Source organism: Notamacropus eugenii, chromosome 4 (genome assembly GCF_028372415.1).
Source record: "Notamacropus eugenii isolate mMacEug1 chromosome 4, mMacEug1.pri_v2, whole genome shotgun sequence".
Taxonomy (NCBI): domain Eukaryota; kingdom Metazoa; phylum Chordata; class Mammalia; order Diprotodontia; family Macropodidae; genus Notamacropus; species Notamacropus eugenii.
The window spans coordinates 287,688,749-287,705,417 of record NC_092875.1 but is presented as its reverse complement, the minus strand read 5'-3'; the positions used below and the strand labels follow the sequence as shown (position 1 = coordinate 287,705,417).

Sequence of the window (16,669 nt, the reverse complement as noted above, 5' to 3'; positions counted from 1 at the left end):
TATTCTGATTATGTTTCCACAATACTTGAATTGTTTCTTTCTGGTTGTTTGAAATATTTTATCCTTGATCAAAGAACTCTGGAATTCGGCTACAATATTTCTAGGAGTTTTCCTTCTGGAATCTCTTTCAGAAGGTGATTGGTGGATTCTTTCCATTTTTATTTTTACCCTCTTCTTGTAGAATATCAGGATAGTTTTCCTTGATAATTTCTTTCTTTTTTTTAAATTTATTTATTTAACTTTTAACATTCATTTTCACAAAATTTTGGGTTCCAAATTTTCTCCTCCTTTGTCCCCTCCCCCTGCCCCTAAAAACCGAGCATTCTGATTGCCCCTATCACCAATCTTCCCTCTCTTCTATCATCCCTCCCTTTCCTTGTCCCCATCTTCTCTTTTGTCCTATAGGGCCAGATAATTTTCTATACCCCATTACCTGTATTTATTATTTTCTAGTAGCAAGAACAGTAATCAACAGTTGTTCCTAAAACTTTGAGTTCCAACTTCTCTTCATCCCTCCCTCCCCATCCATTCCCTTTGGGAAGGCAAGCAATTCAATATAGGCCATATCTGTGTAGTTATGCAAATGACTTCCATAATAGTTGTGTTGTGTAAGACTAACTATATTTCCCTCCATCCTATCCTGCCCCCCATTGCTTCTATTCTCTCTTTTGATCCTGTCCCTCCCCAAGAGTGTTGACTTCAAATTGCTCCCTCCTCCTTCTTCATCCCCAATGACATATGAAGATATATCTCTTCACCGAGAAATTACACAACACGACTATTATGGAAGTCATTTTTTGATCATGGCTTTCAGGTAGTCCAATACTTTTTAAATTATCTCTCCTGGATCCATTTTCCAGATCAGTTGTTTTTCCAATGAAATACTTCACATTGTCTTCTGTTTCATTTATAGTCTGTTTCATTTTCCCCCATTTGCTCATTTTCCCAGTCAATTACTTGACTTTTGAGCTCTCTGTTAAGTCTAGAATTATATTTCAAAAACTTGTTGTGTAAGACTAACTATACATATTTCAAAAACTTCCATATAATCATTTTTAAAGCAACTTTACTCCAAATATTCCTACAAATTGTGAATGTTGTCCTTGTAAACATCAGCGTATGCCATATTATACTCCCTGCAATATCAAGTCACTCATGCCCTTATTCCAAGGCAGAGTTACAAAATACTTGACATGGAGTACTCTATGTCTTGAATATTTTTTAATTGTTGTTGTAAAAGCTTAAGTCTAGGGAGCTAATCCTCAGGGTAGAAAGTCTGATTCAATGGCCTGAAGCTCATATGGGAACATTAAAAAGAGTAAGAGCAATGAAAATGTAGCCATAATGTGCCAGCCCCAGGTAATATCTTATTGTCAAGTATCAGTGACTTGTAAGCAGACCATAAAACAGGAACCTGGTAGGAGAACTACCTTGGGTAGTCCAAAGGGAGATGTGGTGAATTAGAGAGGAAAAAGGAGTATAGTATGAAAAAGGAACCAACCTGGCTGGGAACATGAATGCAATTAAATCAAGAAAGAAGATCAGGGTGACTAAGAACAGATCACAAGGTTTAGGAAAGAAAATAAGACATAAGTACAGATGAGAAAGGGTCCACATGCCAATAAAGTGCCATAGGGAGAAAAAGTCAATTCCTTAGTAATTAGCTAATGAAATCATTTCAGACCAACCAGGACAAACATGAACAGATAATTCAGAAGGCTGAAGCCTCAAGACCTCCAAAACAAGGAACAATATTGAGGTGCTAAGTCAAGTGCAGGTAGACTAAGAGGCCAAAACAGAAAGGGTCATTCTCATCTAAGAAGCCAAGCTCAGAGACAGAGCTCCTCTCCATGTCAGAGCTAGTTAGAAGAATAGAGATCTTTGGAAGGAGGAAGAAACGGAGGAATTGGGAGGGATACATATAGAAAGGGGAAATGCTTATTAAGGTTGCTATCCAGTACTCTTAGACCATGTTGGGGAAGTGATTTTTAGAAAGGCTGATATAGCTATAGCTTTGCCAAACCTAATCCAATTGTCTGTAAATTGAGAACTGGGATAAAATCTGCCCTAGACAGCCAATTAGCTCAAAATATCTTGAAGAAATAACTGAGTCAGCCAGACATGGAGAAGAAATTATAGACAAGTTGGTTTTCTAGTAAATATGAATGCAATTGACCAAAAAGACTTCTATAAATTTTGTCTCTTTCCCCTTTAATTTGTTATTGAAACCCTATTTCCCTCAATTTACATTCCCCTTTAGTTCATAGTAACTTCTACTTTTTTTTTTTTAGCAAACATACCCTTTCAAAGACCGAGAAAAATGCTAGTAATGTATTTTTAAACCCAGTCTATAAAGTGAGGGTTATAGTAAATAGACTCCAGTAGAATATCAGGGTATATCAGAAAGTCAGGTCTAGGGGCTTTCCATGAGAAGAAAGATATCATCCATGAATGTGGCATTCTCCTGGTTGATGCTATAAGATTATGTTTAGAAATTAAAAGGGCCTGGACCAGTAATTGCCCTTGTGACCAATGCCAGAAACTGGCTGATCCAATAACCTCTATTTGTCCCCTAACTACACCTTTTCTTTCCTTTATTTTAACTTTTTTTTTTTGGAGGGGCAAATGAGATGGAGGAAAGAAAGGTGTTGTGCATCATGTATTTTCTCTGTAGGGATGCTTTTGCCTGGCCAAAATAAACCAACAAAGCATTATGCATTGCTGCTGACAGATAGACACTCTAAAGACAGGAACATGAGCTAGTTAGGTTGAGAAAAATGATATAGTCTCCTTAGCTTACTTTTTGTTCTGGTTCAAATTCATCTGTATGCTAACTCAGAGTGAATTTTGGAATATATAATCCTAAATTAGATAGTTATCTAATAGACATCATTCATCTATGTCCAAACATAGAGGTAAAAAAAAAAAAACAATTAATCTCAGCCTTGGGGCCCTCTGCCTAGCTTTTCTAAAAGAGATGACTAACAAATTGTGTGTTTTTCAGTAATATTTTCTAACCACTGTTCTATAGCAGATTAAAACTGATACAGCATGAGTAGATTTGAGGAAATGAGCCCACACACTACTCAGTAGATAGATGGTACAGTAGATTTACACAGGATTTGGAGTCAGGAAGACCTGAGTTCAAATCTGGCCTCAGACATTTACTGCCTGTGTGATATTGGTCAAGTCACTTCTCTCTGCCTTGGTTTACTCATCTGTAAAATAAGGATAATAACAGCATCTATCTCAGAGGGTTGCCATGAGAATAAGATGAAATAATATTTGTTATGCATTTTCCAAACTTAAAATAATATGCAAATGCTGGATAATAGGAGTAGTAGGAGTAGTAGTGGTGGTAGTGGTGGTGGTAGTGGTAGTAGTAGTAGTACTAGCACTAGTAGTACTAGTAATAGTAGCAGTAGAAGTGTTATTGTTGTACAGTCATGCCCAACTCTTCCTGACCTCATTTGGGATTTTCTTGGCAAAGATACTAAAGTATCTTTCTCCAACTTATTTTACAGATGAGGAAACTAATTACATAACTAGTGAATATTTTGAACTCAGGAAGAAGAGTCTTCCTGACTCCAGGACTGGCTCTCTACTCAATATGCTACCTAGCTGCTCACAGGGAGCAGCACCCAGGAGAGATCATGTACCCTACAGACACCAGAATAACAGTCAGCTGAGGCAACTGCTCAGCAGGTGCCATAAGACTAGCAAGACAATTTAATTAACAGGGAGAGCACATTCAAAGGAAAACAGATCAGGTGAGAGTGGCATGATAAGATCACCAGAAGACATCATTGGTCTTCAGTGTTGGAGATGTGAGTTACTTCTCCACTCAATTTCCACTCATGTGATGCCAATGCATGCTCATTCTTTCTTTTATTACTATTATTATAATTATGTTATTTGTTTGCAGTGTTCTACAATCACTTCCATATAACTTAGACTTTTTTACCCCTCCCTCCCCCTCCTTCACTCCTCCCTTCTCCCTCCCTCTTGGAGATGGCATACAATTTTATATAAGTTCTACACATACATTCCTAGTAAATACATTCTCACCATAGTCATGTTGCATAGAAGAATTAAAATGAATGGGAGAAAAAAATCATAAAACAAAAACACATAATACAAAAGAAAAGGATCTGCTACATTCTGTGTTCAAATTTCATATTTCTTTCTCTGGATGTGGAAGGCATTTTGCCTTAAGAGACCATTGGGAATTTTTAAAATCCTTGCATTTCAATGAAGTTCTGAATCTACCAGAAAAAAATCCTCACACATTGTGGTTTTTGCTATGTACAAAGTTCTCCTGGTTCTGCTCCTTTCGCTCAGCATCAGTTCATATAAGTCTTTCCAGGCCTCTCCAAAGTCTTCCTGTTCATCATTTCTTACAGCACAAAAGTATTCCATTACATTCATATACCATAATTTATTCAGCCATTCCCCAGTTGATTGTCAACCCCTTGATTTCCAGTTTTTGACCACGACAAAGAGAGCTGCTATAAATATTTTTGTACATGTGGGACCTTTCCCATTTTTATGATCTCTTGGGGATACAGTCCTAGAGGTGGTATTGCTGGGTCAAATGGTATGTACTTTTTTGTAGCCCTTTGGGCATACTTCCAAATTGCTCTCCAGAATGGCTGGATCAGCTCATAGTTTCACCAACAATGAATTAGTGTTACAATTCTCCCACATCTTCTCCAATATTTATCATCAGTCTGTTTTGTCATGTTAGTCAATCTGATAGGTGTGATGTGGTATCTCAGAGTTGTTTTGATTTGCATCTCTCTAATCCATAATGATTTAGAACATTTTTTTCATATAACTATAGATAACTGATTTCTTCCTCTGAAAATTGCCTGCTCATATCCTTTGACCATTTATCAATTGGGGAATGATTTGTATTCTTGTACATTTGACTCAGTTCTTTATATATTTTAGAAATGAGGCCTTTATCATAGATACTAGTTGCAAAAATTCTTTCCCAGTTTTCTGCTTCCCTCCTAATCTTGGTTGCTTTGGGTTTGTTTGTGCAAAATTTTTCAATTTAATGTAATCAAAATTATCCATTTTGCATTTCATAAAGTTTTCTATCTCTTGTTTAGTCAAAAATTGTTCCCTTCTCCATAAATCTGATAAATACACTATTCCTTGCTCCCCTAATTTGTTTATAGTATCATTAATAGTATCAGTCTTTATACCTAGATCATATACCCATTTGGACCTTATTCTTGTGTACATGCCAAGTATTGATCTATGCCTATTTCCTGCCACACTGTTATCCAGTTTTCCCAGCAATTTTTGTCAAGCAGTGAGTTCTTATCCCAGAAGCTGGGGTCCTTGGGATTATCAAACAGTAGATTGCTATAGTCATTCACTACTGTATCTTGAGTACCTAACCTATTCCACTGGTCTACCCTTCTGTATCTTAGCCAGTACCAAGTGGTTTTCATAATGGCTGTTTTATAATACAATTTGAGATCTGGTAGAGCTAGGCCACCTTTCCTAGCATTTCTTTTCATTAGTTCCCTTGATATTCTGAAACTTTTGTTCTTCCAGATGAATTTTGATATTATTTTTTCTAGCTCTACAGAATAATTATCTGATAGTTTGATTGGTATGCACTGAATAAGTAAATTAATTTAAGTAGATTGTTATTTTTATTATATTGTCTTGACCCACCCACAAGCACCTGATGTTTTTCTACTTACTTAGATCTGACTTTATTTGTGTGAAAAGTGTTTTGTAATTGTGTTCATATAGTCTCTGGGTTTGTTTTGGCAGGTAGACTCCCAAATATTTTATAATGTCTACCATAGCTTTCAATGAGATTTCTCTTCCTATCTCTTGCTGTTGGGCTTTGTTAGTAATATATAGAAATGCGGAAGATTTGTTTGGGTTTATTTTGTAACCTGCACTTTGTCAAAGTTGTTTATTATTTCAAGTAGTTTTTTACTTGAATCTCTGGGATTTTCTAAGTATATCATCATATCATTTGCAAAGAGTGATAACTTAGTTTCTTCTTTGCCTATTCTAATTCCTTTAATTTATTTTTCTTTCTCTTATTGCTACAACTAACATTTCTAGTACCATATTGAATAATAGTGGTGATAATGGACATCCTTGTTTCACCCCTGATCTTATTGGAAATGCATCTAGCCTATGCTCATTACATATAATGTTTGCTGAAGGTTTTAGCTAAATATTGCTTATTATTTTATGGAAAGTTCCATTTATTCCTATGTTCTCCAGTGTGTTCAATAGGAATGGGTGTTGTATTTTGTCAAAAGCTTTTTCCGTATCTATTGAGATAATCGTGTGATTTCTGTTAGTTTTGTTGTTGATATGATCAATAATGTTAATAGTTTTCCTAATATTGAACAGCCCTGCATTCCTGGTATAAATCCTACCTGATCATAATGTATTATTCTCATGATTAATTGCTGTATTCTTTCTGTTAAAATCTTATTTAAAATTTTTGCATCTATATTCATTAGAGAAATTGGTCTATAATTTTCTTTCTCTGTTTTGGCTCTTTCTGGTTTAGGTATCAAAACCATATTTGTATCATAAAAAGAATTGGGGAGGATTCTTTCTTCCCCAATTTTGAAAAATAGTCTATATAGTATTGGAATTAACTGTTCTTTAAATGTTTGATAGAATTCACTTGTGAATCCATCTGGCCCTGGAGATTTTTTCCTAAGGAGTTCATTGATGGCTTGTTCAATTTCTTTTTCTGAGATGGGGTTATTTAAGCATTCGACTTCCTCTTCTGTTCGTCTTGGCAATTTGTATCTTTTAAAATAATCATCCATCTCATTTAGATTATCTAGTTTATGGGCATAGAGTTGGGCAAAGTAATTTCTTATTATTGTTTTAATTTCCTCCTCATTGGAGGTGAGTTCACCCTTTTCATTTTTGATATTGGTAATTTGGTTTTGGTTTTTCTTTTTTTGAATCAAATTGACCAAAGGTTTATCAATTTTATTAGTTTTTTCATAAAACCAACTCCTAGTTTTATTTATTAGATCAATAGTTTTCTTAATTTAAATTTTATTCATCTCTCCTTGGGTTTTCAGTATTTCTAATTTGGTATTTACTTGGGGATTTTCAATTTGTTCTTTTTCGAGTTTTTTCAGCTGCATGCCCAATTTATTGATCTCCTCTTTCTCTATTTTATTCATTTCTTTGTTTTATTTAGGCACTGAAAGATATAAAACTTCCCCTAAGAACTGCTTTTGCAGTATCCAATAAAATTTGGTAGGTTGTCTCATTATTGTCATTTCTCTTGAATGAAGTTGTTGGTTGTTTCTATAATTTGTTGTTTAACCCACTCATTCTTTAGGAGTAGATTGTTTAGTTTCCAATTAGTTTTTGGTTTATGTTTCCATGGCTTTTCATCGCATGTAAGTTTTATTGTATTGTGATCTGAGAAGGATTCATTTATTATCTCTGACTTTCTGCACTGGATTGTGAGGTTTTTATGCCTAGTATATGGTCAATTTTTGTATATGTGCCATGTATCACTGAGAAAAATCCTTTCTATCCCCATTCAATTTTCTCCAGAGATCTATAATATCTACCTTATCCAGAGTTCTCTTCACCTCCTTAACTTCTTTCCTGTTTATTTTAAGGTTAGGTTTATCAAGTTCAGAGAGGGGGAGGTTGAGGTCCCCCACGAGTATAGTTTTGCTCTCTATTTCTTCCTGTAACTCCCTTAACTTCTCCTCCAAGAATTTGGATGCTATACCACTTGCAGCATATATGTTTAGTATGTTTAGTAATAAAATTGCTTCATTGTCTATGGTACCTTTTAGCAGGATATAGTTTCCTTCCTTATCTCTTTTGATTAGATCTGTTCTGCTTTTGCTTTGTCTTAGATTAGGATTGCTACCCCTGCTTTTTTTACATAAGTTGAAGCACAATGAATTCTTCTCCAAAGTTTTACCTTTACCCTATGTGTATCTCCCCTTTTCAAATGTGTTTCTTGTAAACAACATATTGTTGGATTATGTTTTTTAATCCATTCAGCTATCCGTCTCCATTTTATGGGAGAATTCATCCCATTCACATTCACAGTTATGATTACTATTTGTGTCTTTCCCTCCATCCTCTTTCCCCTTGTTTATGCTTTTAGTTCTCCCTTCTCCCTTACCTTCCCCAAGATTTTTAATTTTTGACTACTGCCTCCCTCAGTCTTCCCTCCCTTTTTTCAGCTCCCCTCCCTTTTAATCCCCTTTTCCCTTACTACTTCTTCCCTCCCTTTTAGCCTCCCCTCCCTTTTCTTTCCCCCTTCCCCTCCTATTGCCTGTAGAGCTATTTGTATTTCTATACTTAACTGAGTTTGTTGTACCCTCCTTGAATCCAATCAGATGAGAGTACCTCTCAAACAATACTCATCTCCCTCCTCTCTTTCCCTCTCCTGTAATTTATGTTTGTGCTTCTTCCTGTGATGGAGTTTATTTTCTTTTTTCTGCCTCCTCCTTTTCTCATCTTCCAGTACAATCCCTTTGCACCCTTAAATCACATTTGTTATCATCACATCATTTAATTTATACCTACTTCCTCTATCTATGTATATCCTTTTTACATTTCCTAATTAATATATAATTCTCAAGATTAACAAGTATCATCTTTCCTTATAGAGATGTAAACAGTTTTACCACATTGTGTAACAAGTTTTTTTCCACCTATTTACCTTTTTATGCCTCTCTTGAGACCTGCATTTGAAGATCAAATTTTCTATTGAGTTCTGGCCTTTTCATCAGGAAGGTCTGGAAATTCCTTATTTCATTGAATGTCCATCTCCTTGCCTGAAATATTATGCTCAACTTTGCTGGGTAATTAGTCCTTGGTGTAGTCACAGCTCCTTTGCTTTATGGAATATCAAATTCCAGTTCCTTTGATCTTTTAATGCAGAAGCTGCAAGGTCCTGTGTGATCCTGACTGTAGCTCCTCGATGTTTGAATGGTTTCTTTCTGTCTGCCTGCAGTATTTTCTCCTTCACTTGATAGTTCTGGAATTTGGCAACGATATACCTTCGTGTTTTTAGTTTGGGGTCCCTTTCAGGAGGGGAATGGTGGATTCTTTCAGTGACTATTTTGTCCTCCAGATCTAGCACTTCTGGGCAATTTTCCCTTGGATTTCTTGGATGATATTGTCCAGGCTCTTTTTGTTATCGTGGCATTCTAGTGGATCAATGTTCCTTAGATTTTTCTCCTGGATCTATTTTCCAGGTCAGTTGTTTTTCCAACTAGATATTTTACATTTTCTTCCATCTTTTTGTTCTTTAGATCCTGTTTGACTGATTCTTGATGTCTCATAGATTCATTAGCTTCTGCTTGCCTGATTCTATTTTTTTTATCAGATTGTTTTCTTCAGTTAACTTTTGCATTGCCTTTTCCAGTTGTCCAATTGTTCCTTTTAAGGAGTTATTTTCACCAGTTACGTTTTGTACTTCCTTTTTCATTTGTCCAATTTTCCTTTTAAAGGAGCTGTTCTCTTTAGTGAATTCTTTTTTCATATTTTTAAAATCATTGTCCAGTTTTTCTTATATTTCTCTATTTGGGTTTTAAAATCCTTCCTGAGCTCTTCCAAGAAGGCTCTTTGTGCTTCTGATCAATTCATATTCCCTTCTGCAGTTTCAGATGGAAGTACAATCTCATTGCTGACCTCTTTGGTATTTGTGTTTTGGTCCTTGTCCCCATAGAACGATTCTATGGTCTTTTCTTTTCTGCTTTGCTTTTTACTCATGATAGTAACCCTTTTCCTGGCTTTTAAGGTAGATCTCTGCATCTGTGGTATAGGGAGCTCTATCCCACAGTTCTTCTGCCCAAAACTTGAGGCTTTGTGTGTTGTGGCCTCTGATTCTTTCAGCTAGAAATTAAATGCTGCAGTTTACCAGGTGCTGAACCGGCTGGTGTTTGAAACCAGAGGATGGTTAGGTCTTTTTGGGTTTCCCTGCAGTTAGCCTGGAAGTAGCTTGTTAATTGTGGGGGAGGGGTGGTCTGGATGCTGGAGGTTCCTCTGCTGAGTTAGAGCATAGGCAATCTCAGCTTTCTACACTAGTGTCTTCCTGATTCCACTGGGGTGCTGAAGCATGCCTGGGGTCCTGGTGTTGGCAGAGGCTGGCTTCACCTCCGTGGGGTTCAGGATCTTCAGGTTTGTTGAGATGAGACTGTCTGGGACAGCTCTGATCCTGTACTGGTCACCTTTGGCCACAGCAAGAGGAACTCAGCTTAGTGATCTTTCTAGCCTCTGGGACTGAGAGTCTGTTTATCCCTTCTGCTGCTCCCACAGTTCCAGAGTTTTTTCCAGAGAGATAATCTCTGGACTTGTCAAGGTCAACGAGGGGAGGGAGATAGCAGTTACCAATGACTCTGCCATCTTGGCTCCTGGAACTGGAATCATGCTCACTCTTTCTGCTAATGTTAAATGCATTTGTAGGAAGTTGCCCTAAGCTTATGGGGAGAATGTTTTATGAATTTTCTCAATACGTTTTTTCATTAACATGCCTTTCATTTGGATTAATTGTGTTTTTTGGCTGACTGGCAAAAGATTAAATAAATTGATGGGGTCTTGGAAGCTATGGGTTTGAATGGATGTGGTCCCATAGAGTATCTTGAACCTAAGGTAACAATTCTGTAAGCTTCATGTGTGAGAAGTACCCTACATGGATATTCTATTTCTCTGCATTTTGTCAATTCTATCTCAGACAACTTTCTCAGACATACAGAGTCTCTTTACCAACCCTCCTCTAATTTTTTCAACTATCCTCAGATAGACTTCCAAAGACTTTGAGAAATTCATTGCATGATCATGAGTTCATAGACATAGATGGGGCCCTAGAGGTTATCTAATCCAACCTCATCATTTCAGAGATGAGGAAATTGAGGCCCAAAGACACTGAATGACATCTCTAGGAACTAACACATAGTAAGTGGCAGAGCTGGGATTTGAAACTAGATCCTCTATAACTCCAAATCCAACACTCTTTCCACTGTTCCTTTTCACCTTTTTATTTAGAATCTAAGCAAAAATTTTACTTTCTTTAAGCAAATTTACTTTTGCAAGCACTGGCATTTAAGATAAACTGTTGAAATAACCATTGGAAGCTAGAAGGGAAAATTAAGTGAGCATGCCTGATCTTTAAAAGGAAAAACTGAAGGATTTCCAATTGCCAGAAATCCCCAAATTACAATCTGATCATGTTCCAAATTTCATTTGCAAACTGTGAAGCAGTATGATATTGTAGAAAGAGCCCTGGATCAGAAATCAGGAGAGAACTGAGTTTGAATCCCAACTCTTACAGTTACTAGATGGGCTTTTGATGGGTAAATCCTTTAATCTGTCTCATTCCAGTTCCCTCATTTGTAAAAGGCTTAGTACAATTCCTGGCACATCATATATATTATATAAATGTTACTTATTATTATTACTATATTATTATTATTAGCAACTTCGAAGTATCCCACAGAACTCTTAGGACTGTATGTTAAAGACAGCACATTCTGGGGAATAAAATTAATTTTCCTCCCATGTTGCTTCTACAAAGAAGTATATTTCATTATTTATTAAATGCTTTAATCCTGTGATTTGACTTGGGTTTTGACATATAATAATAGGGGAAAATATTTCCAGACTCCCCCCCCCCCAAAAAAACTCTCTAAACTTTTCTATAAAGTAGATATTTTATTATAAAGTGAAGCAAAACTGATCTCTGAAAAACTAATTTCAGGGTTAAATAGTGCTTGGGGGTGTTCTTTTCTATCATGTACTCACAGAAGGGGAATTGATTGCCAGGTTGAATTATCCATCATTTTACCAAAGAAATATCACTGCAGGATGGATGTGAAAGTAGTACAAACAGCTTTCTTTGCGCTTTTGACGAGCTGAACTTACAAAGCCCAGATGGAGATATTTCTCAACAATCTGTCCTAGTGATCTGGCTATCAGAAGCAACCACATTACCAGGTTTTTGCTTCTTCTGTCAAGGAGTTTATTAGGTCAAATGTAAAACTCCAAGGCTATTCAGAATCTAGGAAGAAAGTTGTTTCACATGTATGTTAAACTAAGGAAAATAGAAACTATGTATTTGGATAATATTTTATTAATATCTTTTATTTTTATGTTGACAAATTTTTGCTTCCCCTATTCCCTTCAGAAAGCTATCCCATATAACAAAAAAAAATTAATAAAAAAGAAGGAAAAAAAGAAAAGAAGAAAGAGAAAAATTAACTAACATTCATGGACCTCCTAGCTTTGCAAAGGACAAGAGTGGGGATGTCTTTTCTTATCTCTTCTTTGGAGCCATGTTTGTTCTCTTTTGATTGTTTTGTGGTAGTCATCCTTTACATTTGCATCATTATAGTCATTGTGTTTATTGTTTTCCTGGTTCTGCTTACTTCACTCTTCATTTTTTCATGTAAGTTCTTTAATACTCCTCTGTATTCATTGCATTTATCATTTCTTTATACCACAGTAATATTCTATTATATTCACGTATCACAATTGCTTAGCCATTTACCAAATTGACAGGCATCAAATTTGTTTCTAGTTCTTTGCTACTACAGAAGGCACTGCTATAAATATTTAGATGTATACAGAGACTGTTTTTCTTATCAATGACTTACTTGACATCTATGCTGAATAACTTGGGTGCTTTATGTCACAGCTTCTTAAAGTTTTTTCCACTCATGACCCCTTTTCATGTTTTGGCAGTCTTCATTAGCGTTTCATGACATGACAGCATGTGCAGTGCAAAGTACACATGATGTATGTTCAGAATCAAGGCTGCAGTGAAGTTACACAATGCAACATGGGCCAGCACTGCCAGAAACACCTCAGATTCATTACATGTTTGGGTTTTTAATTAATTTTTGGCTGTTGTACATCCAAAAATCTTTTACTATTGCCAATTTTTTTGTGACTCCATACAGGGTCAAAACTCACAGTTTAAGAAGCACTGCCAGGTCATAGTGTATGGATATCAATTTCTTAGAGTAATTCAAAATTATTAGACCAGTCCACCACTCTAATAACAATGTACTGGTATGTCTTGGGAACAAACAATTAGCATGTTTATCTGTCTAAAACCCCTTCCAAATTGTCTGTTCTTATATTTTGCTATCTTTGATGATTTGCAAAGTGTGAAATTAAATATTAGGTTTGTTTTGATTTGCATTTCTCTTATTAGTTATTTGAATCATTATTTCATATGATTGTTATATCTATATTTATTCATATCCTTTGAGCAATTATTTAGTAGGAAATGGCTTTTGATCAGTTGTGAACACTGAATATTCCTCCAAATACATAAAATTTTTAATGTTTTCTTCATTTTTTTAAGGAGCATTTTGTAATTGAAACAATACAAGCATTCTGTGTGCTTTTTATTGACTTATTTCCTTAATTTGTACTCATTTGGAATGGGATTTCTTTTTCAATTATTGACTCTTGGATTTTGTTATTACATAGAGATGCTTTTGTCTTTGTTTCTTTTATCACCAACTCTTCAGAAGATATTAATTTCCTCAATTATAATTTTGAATAATGCCTTAGGATTTCCTTAAAAAAAAATCATGCCATCAAGAATTAAGGAGAGTTTGATCTTCTCTTTGCCTTTTTCATGCCTTTAATTTCTTTCCATTCTTATTATTATTGCTCACATTTCTAGAACTAACATCAAATTATAGCAGGAAGAGTTAGCATCCTTGCTTCACATCTATATGTACTAGGAAAACTTCTAGTGTGTCTCCATGTTACTTGCTTTTTGTTTTATTTAGATAATTTTTATTATGTGATTCTGAAAAATATACACACACGCACACACTTTAGCAGTCTCATGTAGAATCTGCCATAAGTCTTTTCTCTCCCTGCATCAATTTGTTTAATTTTAATTCCTCCCTTTTGTTTATTTGGTTGTCTAAAACTGAAAGGATGATATTCAAGCCTTCTGCTATTAGTGTGCTACTCTCTATGTATACTTATAATTTGGTTAATTTTTCCTTTAAGATTTTTATACTAAGGCATATTGATGCATATTAGTTGAATATTGATATTATTTTGTCATCTACGTTTCCTTCCAGCATAATGTAGGGTTTTTTTTATTTAGCTCCATTTATTTTGTAAATTTTTGTTTCTGTTTTGTCTGTTAATATGTGTAGCCTCTGCTTTTGGGAAATTTACATAGTAAATTTTGTTCCAGCCGCTCATTTTTGCTGTGTGCATGTCTCTATTTTTAAGTGTATTTCTTACAAGCAACAAATTGTCAAATTGTGGATTTTCACTTTCTTAGGTAGTCCATCAGTTTCATTTTATTGGATTGTTTAATCAATTCACATTTAATCCATTCACTTATGAGAGTTAGGTTTATATTTTTCTCTAATACTTCTTCTTCTGACTTACCATGTTTGTTACTCTTTATCTTTAAAGACTGTTCTTTGCCTCTTCCATTACTTTTGCTTAATCTACTTAAGATAACCCGAGGTAACCCATTAGCTCTCTTCCACTCACCCTTATGCTTTCCTCCCTCATGTTAGTCAATCCTTTCCAGACTTTTGGAGTTATCCTTCACTTATTAACTCCTTTTTCTCATGTCCTTTTATCTATCTATCTAAGTCTTCTCTTTTTCCCCTCTCAGTTAAGTAATATTCTCTCCTTATTCTTCTTCCTTTCAATGTCTTTCGCTTGTTAGTTTTTTTCATATTCTTCATGTTTTTTCTAAAAAGGATTTCTTTCCCTCATCTTCATTCATTCTTCCCTTTTTTGTCTATTCTAGACTTCTATTCTTTGACTAATTTATTCCTTCTTATGTCGCCAAGTTTCACATGTAATTAAAGTTCCTGTTTTGAGTTCCCTCTTCCAAACAGTTTCTACGTTATTTCTATGTAGGTCTTGCCCTCCACCCCTTTTATTTGTTTTGCTTCACTGTTAGAGGTATCACTCTTTGTCCCTAACAGTACAGCTCATCACTGCTCCCTTATATTCATCACAATCATATTCTTTCCCATTTGCCATCCCTGTTTTCCCATCCGTCTTGATGTCAATTGCCCCCAGGGAGCTCTCCAGTTCCCTTTCTCTTGAGGCAGAATGCTGTCAATGAAGGCAAAACACTCTCAGAGGTAGTGAGTGGTCTCAATAACACAAAATCCCTGCAGATTCTACCCATCCCAATCTCCCATTACAGAGTATCTCTTCCCCTGCAGGAAGTTTTCTTCAGAGGAAGCCGTCTCCCACCATTGCACTTAGATTGCTCGCTTTTCTATCTGTTTTATTCTCTCCCTTTACCACTTTGCGCATTCTCCCATAGCCCTTCTTCCTTACATGCAAGTAATTTTCCCATCATTGTTTACATTGATTTGATAGGATTCATCATACATTCCCCTCTATCTAATTTCCTCCTCCCTATTAAGTGTCTACCCATTATGTAATTTAGTCCCACAAAAAGATATTGATTCACTTGTAACTAATGTTGAGGTATAGTCTTGATGTTTTAGACCTGTTCCTCCACCATTATTACTTCTTCTCTTTAAGTTTTATTTTCCCCCTTGTCACCTTGGTTACTTTTAGAAAGAAACTGGTTAATGATCGCTATGTTTTTATTTTGTTGTTGGCATTGTTGTTGCTTTTAATCCCATATATGTCTTTTTCTAGTTTTTTTCCCCTTTTATCTCCTGAGTTAATTCATTTCTTTACTTGTGTTTTCATCAGTTACTGTATTTGTTTACCTGTCTTGTGTTTCTGTTATCTAAGGTTTTTGCAAAGCAAATAATATGCTCACATCTGGTTTAGTTTTTGTAGGAATGCTTGCAATGTCTCTCTTTCACTGAAAGTCCATCTTTTTTCATTGATGATTAAGTGCAGGTTTGCAGTTTATGTCACTTTGGGTTGTATCTGGAACTGTTTTGCTCTTCAAAACAGATAATTCAGTTTTGTTCTGCAGTTTCTGGTCGGAGCAGAATATTCTTATGATATTTGAAGAATTTTCTGATGGTTGCTTGCATAATTCATTGTTGGGATTATTAAATTTAACAACTACATATCAGAGTTTGAAGTATAGCGTTTTGGTTTTTTCTGGGGGTGAACTGGTTTTTTCAATTGGGAGTTTGTTTTCTATGGTCAAAACTTCTGGGCAGTTTTCTTGTATTATGGCATTCAGTATTTTTGACTTGTGATGTTCTTCCACTGTGGATTCAACTTTTTCTATTCTTCCAATTATTTTTACCATGCAAGATTCTGCTTTCACAATTTTTATTTCTCTCTTGAACTATTCAGTAATACTCTGTTGTGGTTCCATGTACTATTGAGAATCCATAAGGTCCTCTGTTTTATCAAGTGTTGGCACAATTCCCTTTGTCTTGCAATTTTTATTCAAAGATGTCTGGACTCATTTAGATCACCTGGAGGTCATCTTCTTTTCTGTTTTAATATCCTCCTTGTTGATTTTTCTGCATGCACTCAAGATTTTAACATATTTCTTCTTCCTGAGATCTTTGATAATTTCAGTCTGGTTTCCTTTCTACCTCTTTTCTCTTTGATGGCGGATACCCCAACACTGAACCTGAAAACTGTCTCAGCCTTCTCCCATGCTGAGGAAAAGCACTTTTTTGTCTCAAATGTTCTCTTAGGGATGGATTGGTCCTAGGTGGATGCTGTT

General features: G+C 35.5%; 1 protein-coding gene across 3 annotated transcripts in view; it reads left to right on the top strand.

Annotated features, from left to right (window-relative positions):
- Positions 1-16,669, top strand: part of CPA6 (carboxypeptidase A6) — a 365,360-nt gene that overhangs the window by 132,994 nt on the left and 215,697 nt on the right. The window lies entirely within an intron of this gene.